General features: G+C 43.0%; 1 long non-coding RNA gene across 1 annotated transcript; it reads left to right on the top strand.

Annotated features, from left to right (window-relative positions):
* Positions 1-3,388: 3,388 nt before the first annotated feature.
* On the top strand, positions 3,389-6,147 carry LOC145658611 (uncharacterized). Its single transcript, XR_014124258.1, has 2 exons — positions 3,389-4,219; positions 4,761-6,147. It is a non-coding gene; the product is annotated as an uncharacterized LOC145658611 (long non-coding RNA).
* The last annotated feature ends 3,219 nt before the right edge of the window (positions 6,148-9,366 follow it).

Raw genomic sequence — 9,366 nt, 5'->3', positions numbered from 1 at the left:
TAAGAAAAGTTAATATATTAAGTTAATATATCGTATATTAAAGATCGACTGCACGCGTGTCTCAAGACTAAGAGCTCTTGGATTACACCGACGACAGGTACGGTAGCTACCCAGTTTCACGTGGCTGCACGAGGTACATCTAGCGAAATCTGAACAGCCGCCTTTTCACTTAAACCCGTCTAACAATATCAAATAATTTAATAAGTAAATAAACATAACCGTGATGACTACGGAGGCGGAGGAAGCGGTGCTCTTCTGTAGTCGCCAGTGCCTGACTTAACCACAGTCGAAGGGCAGGGGATAATTTAGACCCTTGTGTAACAGATCTGCACTCTTTCTGCAGAAAAGAAAACGGCAGGACAAAAACCGGCCAGGGAATGAGACGCACTACAAGAGCTAGAGATTTTCACATAAAAATGTAGATCTGTACACTGAAATAAAGAAAGTGTGCAATACGAAAGCCAGTGTGCCATAAAAATAAACATATCAAACTATAAAAGTTCACCGACGTCTTCTTTTGCCTGAAAGAAATATTGTGCATTGCATTTTAGAGCTGACACTTCCTATTCTGGGCCCATGAGCCAGACTTATTCTCCACTGTCGGCATACACTGAAAATGACTAGAATCTTAAAGAACACAAGACACAAGTTTTTTTTTTATATGTACTGTGACCTTTACAACACAGACTCTCACTAGTGCATATATACATACACACACTCACCCAACTCAAACATACAGTAATGAAACCGCACAGCCACAGCTCAAAACCACAGTAACGGACAAATACACAGAGCACTGCTGAGAGCCTGCTCACTTGGCCACAAAACAACAAAGGTTCCAAGTGTCCGAATCTTTAGGTACAATATGTGGCTTTTAAAGAAATTAAATAAAATAAAATTAAATTAAATTAATGACAAAAGTTCCAGTGAAACTGGCTGTAAATGGGGATTCCTGAGATGGAACCGGTGAGGATCAGTTCGTCTTTGCTGCATGTATTCAAGGATGATTCTTATTCGCTTCCATTGCCCAGCATCTTGTTTCCTGCATGTGTACATTCACACATTTCCCTGACAGCTTTCTTCTATGCCAGTCTGGAGGAAATAATTGCACCAGCTTTCTCCAAAACTGCAGCTCTTTAAGGGTTTCCCAAATGCACTATGGAATAACCATCATCGTTATGTGAAAGCTCATGGCTGGCTTCCCTCCCCCACACGGCGATGGTCTTCGTGGATCACCTCGGAGGTGGGAAGTCTGCTCCACACCAGTGTCGCTTGCTAGACATCCACACCCACAGCTGAAATTGCAGCGGAAATTTGAGAACAAAATCCAAGTTCATCATAGAAGCATTTAATGAGGCTTAGAAACAGGCCACGGCAGGGGATCCTATTAAAAATGTATGGCCGTGATTAGCCATGGGTGTGAAAGGTTAGGCTGCGGTTCTGATGAGTCTGAATGTTATGGAGAAATGGACCTGCTTGACTCATTCAGATCAGAGCTGGTTCAAATGTAAAAACTCTGCTTATATAAACACAGTGGAAAGTTACATTATATATTATTCTACAGTGTCTCCAAATGCTGCAGCTTTCAACAACCAGGAAACTACGGGTGCTTCTGAAAGACCAGTTAACCTTTTCTGGAGCACATCAAATTTACAAGAGCCCACAGTTCCAGACTCTCTGCTATTCTTGACAACAGAGGCCATCCAGGTTCACATCCAAACTACAATCATTACTAAACTGGCCTACTGCAACTCCCCTATTTGCTTATTGATTATAGTCGGCTGCTGGGCCCCACTTCCTCCCTGCGGTAGTGAGGATCAAATACAAAATGGGCTCACACCACCACTAAACTACACCACAGCCCAGTGCAGCAACTCCACTGTCTGGCTGCCTGACGTGCCCTTCCTTATGATCTAAACATGCTTGCAAGGCAAAATCTTGCTGCTTTAAATGTCCTTGTCCCCTTGTGGTAAAGTGAGCTTCCATTTCTGAGCTCCTTCTGTCATGGTCTTAATACCTCAAGCTGTTCCTTTGCTCAGTTCTGATGTACTTCCCAGCACTGCAGTGTGTATGCATATACAATTTTAGTAATACAAACATACAGAACGTTTAAGCACATCCTTACCCATTCACTTGCTAGGATGTTCGTGTTTGCTAAATGTCAGTGAGGCTGCTGCTCCTATTGTGCTATTGCCTTTGAATCAGGCTAGGAGAAGACTATTGTCTTTTCAGCTAGAAGTGCTTTCACATTCTCTGCGAAACACCTTCAGCCGTTTGCAGGATTTTGCAGGTCACAGTGGATAAGAAATTGTCAAATTACTAAATCTAAATTGTGTAGCTGCACACATTGTTGCATTAGAACTTCCTAAAAAGCATTTTATCCACAGCAAGGCTCAGTCTTTCCACATGTGAATATAAGAATTCCTACACCAAACATCAGCAATATAGATCCACCCAAACACATTCAGCTGAAATTTAAAGACACTATAAATGCATCTAAAATGCTAAAAATTGATACATGAAGGTCACATGCTAGCTATCAACAACAAACATTGTATTTGCACATTATCCAACCCTGTGCGCATGCAAACACACACATAGATTATGAATACCACATGTACACAAGAATGCAAAAACACAAATTTTATTTCAGTCTCTTTACTGGCATGGACACTCTACCCTCCAGTACGTTGCACCTGAAAGCAGCTACTGTCCTTCCCTCCTCTCAGCGCTCGTCCGTCTGGTCTCTGTTACCAAGGAGCCTGTGCTGAGCTGTACAGGCTGACTGTAGAGGTTGCAGCCTGATGTGCTGTCAACCAGAGCAGCACTAAGTTGTTTGTACACACCCCTCCTCCGTCCTTCCCTTTCCTGTTCCACTCACACAAACACACAAACACACTGCAGCACGCAGTACTAAACTCTCTTCTTCCACCCAGATTTGTCTGTCTGTCTTTGCCTGCATCAGTGGGCACACACCCGCTGTCTGTCTCTCTCAACTCACCTTGAATAAAGAGTAAGAATATTCCTGGCGTGACATAAATGCTAATGTAGGTCCTCATATATATCCCCATATGTGCACAAGAATAGCACTGGATCAACACGACCCCACTGCGGTAATTTACGCCTCTGCCCTGACATACAGCTCTGAGAGGAGGATGTTGCACAGGGCTTTCTGTACCACTTCATATCAAAATTATTATTTAATTAAAAAAAAAAAAAAAAAAAGATTTACACTTTACGTAGCTGTAACAATGATTTAAAGAATACAGGAATTTCAGGTTGTAGTTTTGGAGAACAACCATTTATATCATGGAAACAGACCACAGCAAGCCACCAGAATAACTGTCAGATATACACAGCCAGTGGTGATGGAGAGATGCTCAAATCATCTACTTAAAGGCATTCAGCGATTTGGCAGGGGGTGGCGGTGGGTCAATCACAGAGACAGATGAGATAGAATGCATAAGAACACGTGAGAGAATGAGAGAGCAAGAGAGAGAGAGACAGAACAGAGGAAAAGAGAGAGAGAGAAAGATCATGGGGTGGTGGGGCTAAGGAGAAAAATACTTAGAAAAATTAAGGACAATAGAATGGAGACAGAACGGTGACTGGGAATAAGAGCGTGTGGATCTCATTTGCATGCGTGAGGTAAGGTCATGAGGTACAGTGATGAGGTACGGTGATGAGGTTCACCCTGCGCTTCTGGTTGCAGAGCAGCGGGACAGCTGGTGGTGCAGTGGTGGGTAAAACCTCCACCCAAAGTCCTATGAATAATGCAGAGCCGTGTGACCAGTGAGTGAACAGCGGCAGTGTTGAGGCGTGCTAAATTCTCCCAAAGCCTGGCCCACTGTCAGCACGGAACACAGAAAGAACAAGAGCCTTCTGAGATCTCTGATCACTCTCAAACAGCCGAGGCAGCCGAGCACACACGCCACGTGTGTACTGTACCAAATATACACAGCCACTCTGCACATTCACAAACATCATGGGACAAATTAAGCAGGACTTCATCCGGCCGTCCAGACGAGTCGGTGCAGATGTTGGTGATGGCGTACTCCAGTCTGTGTCTGCCTGTGCTTAATTCCAGCAAGGCAGAAGCAGCAAACCTATGAAAAGCAAGATGAAGCCTTCTGCTCCTGGCAACCCAGGAGCTCCCAGCATTTGTGGATTCAACTCTTCAAGTGTAGCTATGATGCTTCAGGGCTTAAAGACAAAGACGGTATGTTTTTTCAACAAATTAAGAACAAAATTAAACATGGGGAGGAGATCTGTTCTAAGATCTGTAGTGTCTAGAAAGGACAGAACTTGCATGAAGAAATATTCTAGAAATGATTCTAGTTGACTGCTGTCCTAATAAAAACCATACTGAACTTATCTAGAATCATTCCAAGCATTGGCAAGTAGTCTGTGAATAGCAGACATTTCTCAGCTATTGCAGTTCTTTCCTTAGTGGAGAATGGAATCTGACTGCGATATTTAATTGACTGAAAGACACCTGAAATAACAACTTCTTATCAAATCTGCATCAAGGCTTTACTGCATACAAGATATTCTGGGGTTGTTTAAGCCGAAAGTGTACTTCCAGACTATCTGGATCGCTGGTATATTTAGTCAGTGGATAGGGGTATATGAGTGAGAGTTAGAGATGTTATTTGTTTTATATGAGTAAGGATTGGGGTGGGGTCTTTAACACATCTGTCCCTGGGCAGATAGTGGCCTATTTCTGAGGACATCATTCTTAATGAGTGATTTTACTATAGCACCAGCCTGTCAAGCCTGTCAAACCAATACAAAGACGACGAGAGGATAATGCACAAGACAGTGGGAGCTATTCTACTGGACAAGTCTCCACAGCTCTGCAGTTTCACAGACCTACAGAATAACCAAAATGGAAAAAAGTTGTGTGAAAAACACTTTGGTCTTCATTCTGTAGTTGCCCAGTCCTGTAGATCTGGTGCCAACACCACCAAGGTCATGGGTTCAATTTCTAGAGAGTACACAGGCTGTCTACTGATATGTGCATGTAAGTTGCTCTGGATAATGGCATATGCCAAATGCTGCAAACGTAAATGTCAGGTCACTCAAGTGTCCCAGTTTTGTGTACTTGAATTGCATAACATCTCTCGTTGGATAACGACGAGCTAACCAAAAACAGACTTGCACAGATGCAGCAGGACTGATCCAAATATCCTTTCCATAGCCGAAAGAGTTCACAACAAATCACAACAAATCACAGCCAAGGGAGGAGACCAGACAACGAGCCTCCAACATCCGAACACTGCCTGCTTATTCCAAAAAAATAAAAGGACTTGTTTAGGGAAAAGCTCTCCTTTGGACAGTACTGATCTGGAATCAGCTCCTGTATGCAGTGGAACACAGGCAGAAGGCAGAAAAAAAAAAAGAAGTGTCCAAGACCAGTGTTCTGGGTGTGCTTTGGAGAGGAGTGCAGCACCCTGTTTCCAGCCAGTGAAAGATGTAGCTCCAAAAATCTGGACACTGGGGTTTTAATCTGTGCATGTAAGGAAAAAACATAACAGAAGCATCATCCCATGTACACCTTTACAAACATTTCCATTTATTAGGAGAAGGAAGAGGAAAAGAGTCACCTCTCACACTCAACAAAAAGCCAATATGCTGCCTCATCCAATATATCGCATGCAAGTGTAGACGTGCTGGGAACGGCGGTGTCTGTGCATGCATGTGCGAGGGCTCAGTGAGTGAGTGAGCCAGCTCATTCTTGCAGCTGTGGGGTGTTGGGGGCAGAACACAGAAGTCAACTACAAGAACCCAAACGCAGTGATTTATCAGCATCTTCTTTCGCATGGACTTAGTAACTTCCCCACAACAGGAAGAGCCCATTGGCACCAATCAGACTTACGCAGGAGTCATTTAAATCAGATGTCAAGAAGTTACAGGAGTGAATGCAGGGTAGTAATTGGAACAGGCAGTTCAGTCAGCTCAGCCAGGGTCAGCTGGAGTCCACTGCACCTGCCAGCAACAACACACCACAGAAGACGCGCGTCATCCTAGTTGGAATCATGATAATATTAGGAGCTCAGGGTCTAAAGGGTTTTTCTCTGTGGAAAAGAAAGAAAATTGCCTCTGTCGCACCCTGTGATTAAAAAAAAACACCCCAGACATTTAAAACCAGATGTGTTGTACTTTTTTTTTTTCTCCCCTGCATCACTGGATACTCTGAATCGTTAAGTAGTCGAAATATGAGTATAACTACGTACAAGCTAAAGCTACCGCCAATTAAATGACGTCAGTAGCACTGGCTAACTAAATTATGGCAGCTAACGGACAACTACAACCTAAATAGACAGTGGACAAACTACACTAACAAGAGAGCTTGCTAATCTCATGTCAGATCAATGTGCAGTAATTTGCTTATTTGCAGCAAACAAATTTTTCGACTCTAGTGTCATAATTCAAAGAATACAACGATATATTTGAGAAAATTGTACAGTGTATAAAGCATTGGATTTGGAACATTTGTTTACCACTTGCTGCAATAGGAGATATTTAAAAACTCCATTAATGTTTGTGTTCATTAAAATAATAATAAGTAGTACCATATATGGGCACAAGAGCAATGAAGACAGAAGGACAAAACAATGAGCATATTCTGTGATTCAGAGAAACAGCAGTGTTTTCAGAGAAGCAAGCCATGGCCAAACTCGCATGTTGTACTGACAGTGCACCACACAATATTCATTCATGAACAGTGTAGTGCTACAGACAATTTAAAACGTACTATAAACTCTAGCTATTTGAGCTTGGGAAGCAAAGGTCAAAATCTTTTTGCCCTGTGTTATGCACATGTTGAACAATTTAGTTTAATGCTGAGTTAATGTTTTTAGAATTTCTCCATTACATATGGTTTTTAAGTATGTACATTTTACATGTGTGTGGGTTTTTCCTATATTTGGGCTTAGAATGATGCCTCTTCAGTGTCCAGCAGTAGTCTGCCAACAATGAGGGGCTCTATTTTCATGCTGAAACAGAAAAAATGCAATGGATATATTCTGAAAACATATTTAGATTTGGCACGGAAAAACTCAATATTAACATGAATCCAAGTTCAATGGAAAACATCGACTGAACACACACCAATCAATCCCCCCACCGCACCGCTCGTAGTGGGTTTCAGTGTGCAGACTCAGTCCAGTGGCTCTGTCCCAAATCTGTCCTTTTCGGTGAATGAGACTGTCAGTAGAAGGTCCCTGCTGTGCCAGTGTGTCCACTCATATACTCACACCTCAGTCCACACACAACATGAAAACAGCACAGAACCACAGAGCTGGTGATTCTGATCCGTCAGCAACTCGGAAAAACAGACAATTCTGGGAATAACCAACGGCTGCTGGGCCTGTGGCAGCTCAGTCGTTATCACGGCAGGCCCGCGTGAGGAAGCGGCTCCGCTGCTGGCTGAGGTGAACACAGAGCCCCTTGTTAATGACACTAACTGCACCCTGCACAGACCAGCTGGAGCCTTTGCTCAGGCACAGAACGTAACCACACAAACCGGCTCCACGCGTTGAGCTGTGCAAGCTGTTTCCATGGAAACACGCTCAGAGAAGCAAGTCGAGATGGCTCAGTCAGGGATGTGTCCAGCAGGGAGCAACGCTACAGTTGACTTCACAACCTGCGTGGCTAATAGATATTCTCTTTGACAAGTGCACGCATACAGACATGCTCACACACACACACTCCGTGAACCATGAGCCTTCTGCAAATCACGTACAACAAATGTTATGTTTAATATTTTACATTTGTACAATATGGCACTGATTTCTTTCAATCGGGTGCATTTCATCACCATTAAAAAAGGATGTGCAACAAACTCAGTCCCCAAATCCATGTTTGGGTCTTTACCTTCACGCTTCTCCCTGAAAACATGGCAAGGTTGCTCTGAGAGGACCACAGCACAGTTTTAATGGAGGCGGGAGGGTGACAGTGAGGTGAAGAGGAGGAGAGGGAAAAGAACGAGTGGGAGGGAGAATGTACACGAACATGCGAGCAAAGAGGAAGCGGTCCAGCAGAGGGTGCAACACATGGAGCAGACAAAAACGAAAAAAAAAACAGGCTGACTTGGGAGACAAAACCAAGGCTTGAAAGAGGCACACTAGCTAACGGTGAGGGGGTTACCGTGGTCACATCCTACAGCAGAATCAGCTGAGATTCTGAAATGGGGTTAATTAGGAAACACCACACACTTCCAACATCCACCAAACGCCTCAGCTTTCTAAAGGCGTCTCCAAGTTGGTAAAAACACAAGGAAAACCAAATAAGGAAGCACACAGACAGCAGCAGCTACCCGGGAGAGTTCTGTTTAAACACAAACTCCCAGCGCACTTGGTTTCGTACCAGCGCAAGGGTGAATTGGCTCTCAATGAGAGTGAGTTTATGGAGTGGAACAGTATCCATTAGAGATGGGAAGGACCCCAAGTTCTACTAAAATCGGTGGTTGTGCTGTTACCTAAACACAAGCTTTACCTTCCACTGCCTGCTGTGGCGTCATTAGCAAGACCCTTATCTCGACTAATCTTAGAGAGAGAGAGCAGGGAAAACCCATCCACTGCACAGGAATGGATGGAAATCAGTACCATAAACCATCCTATCTAGCATCTTAAGTGAGAGTTAATAGTGCAGTAAACTGACTAGATAAATAAAATTAATAAAAAAAAAATATATATTTTATCACATGGTAACAGGACAGATTTACTCAGACCAGGGTAGATTGAAAGATTTTTCATGGATTAGACACACACAAATGATTAAGAATAATTATTTTATTTATAAACGTTTTTGGAAATGTTTATCTAATCGTCATCTAGTAGTGTAACTCAAGTTTTTGACATGGAATTGATGGAATACCCTTTCCTGATAATGCTGCCAGCCAGTAGCCCCATACAGAACTTGATCCATTAAAAAGACCCACAGCAGAATCAACCAAGTTTAAAGAGTTTGCTGGGAGCACAATGGGAATGCAGGAAAATGACTGTGAAAGAAAGCTACCTCTGGCTATTACTGAACTAGTGGTTATATACTGTAGTCATGAGCTGCACATTGAGACGAGGCTGATGAAATAAAAAAAAGAGGGTCCTTGAACAATATCGAGCCCATCTGGCCATAAGGACACACTTAACTCCTGCTGTACTGTGCAGAGAAGCTCTCTGCTGGGGAAATGCACTCCATGCCAGATTACTCTGCATGATGAGCAAAATTGCACTTTTTTTTTTTTTTTTTTAACAAAAGGACCTCATGATCTTGGTTTGTAACTTACATGCTTAGCAGCTGGAAACCAGGGGACAAATTAGCAATCAAGCGGCTTTTAGCTATATGACTGAAATGGAGAAATTG

This window comes from Electrophorus electricus, chromosome 1, assembly GCF_041902795.1.
Source record: "Electrophorus electricus isolate QZ-2024a chromosome 1, ASM4190279v1, whole genome shotgun sequence".
In the NCBI taxonomy this organism is placed as follows: domain Eukaryota; kingdom Metazoa; phylum Chordata; class Actinopteri; order Gymnotiformes; family Gymnotidae; genus Electrophorus; species Electrophorus electricus.
Note: the sequence above shows the minus strand (reverse complement) of the source record. Positions and strands in the feature narration are given on the sequence as shown.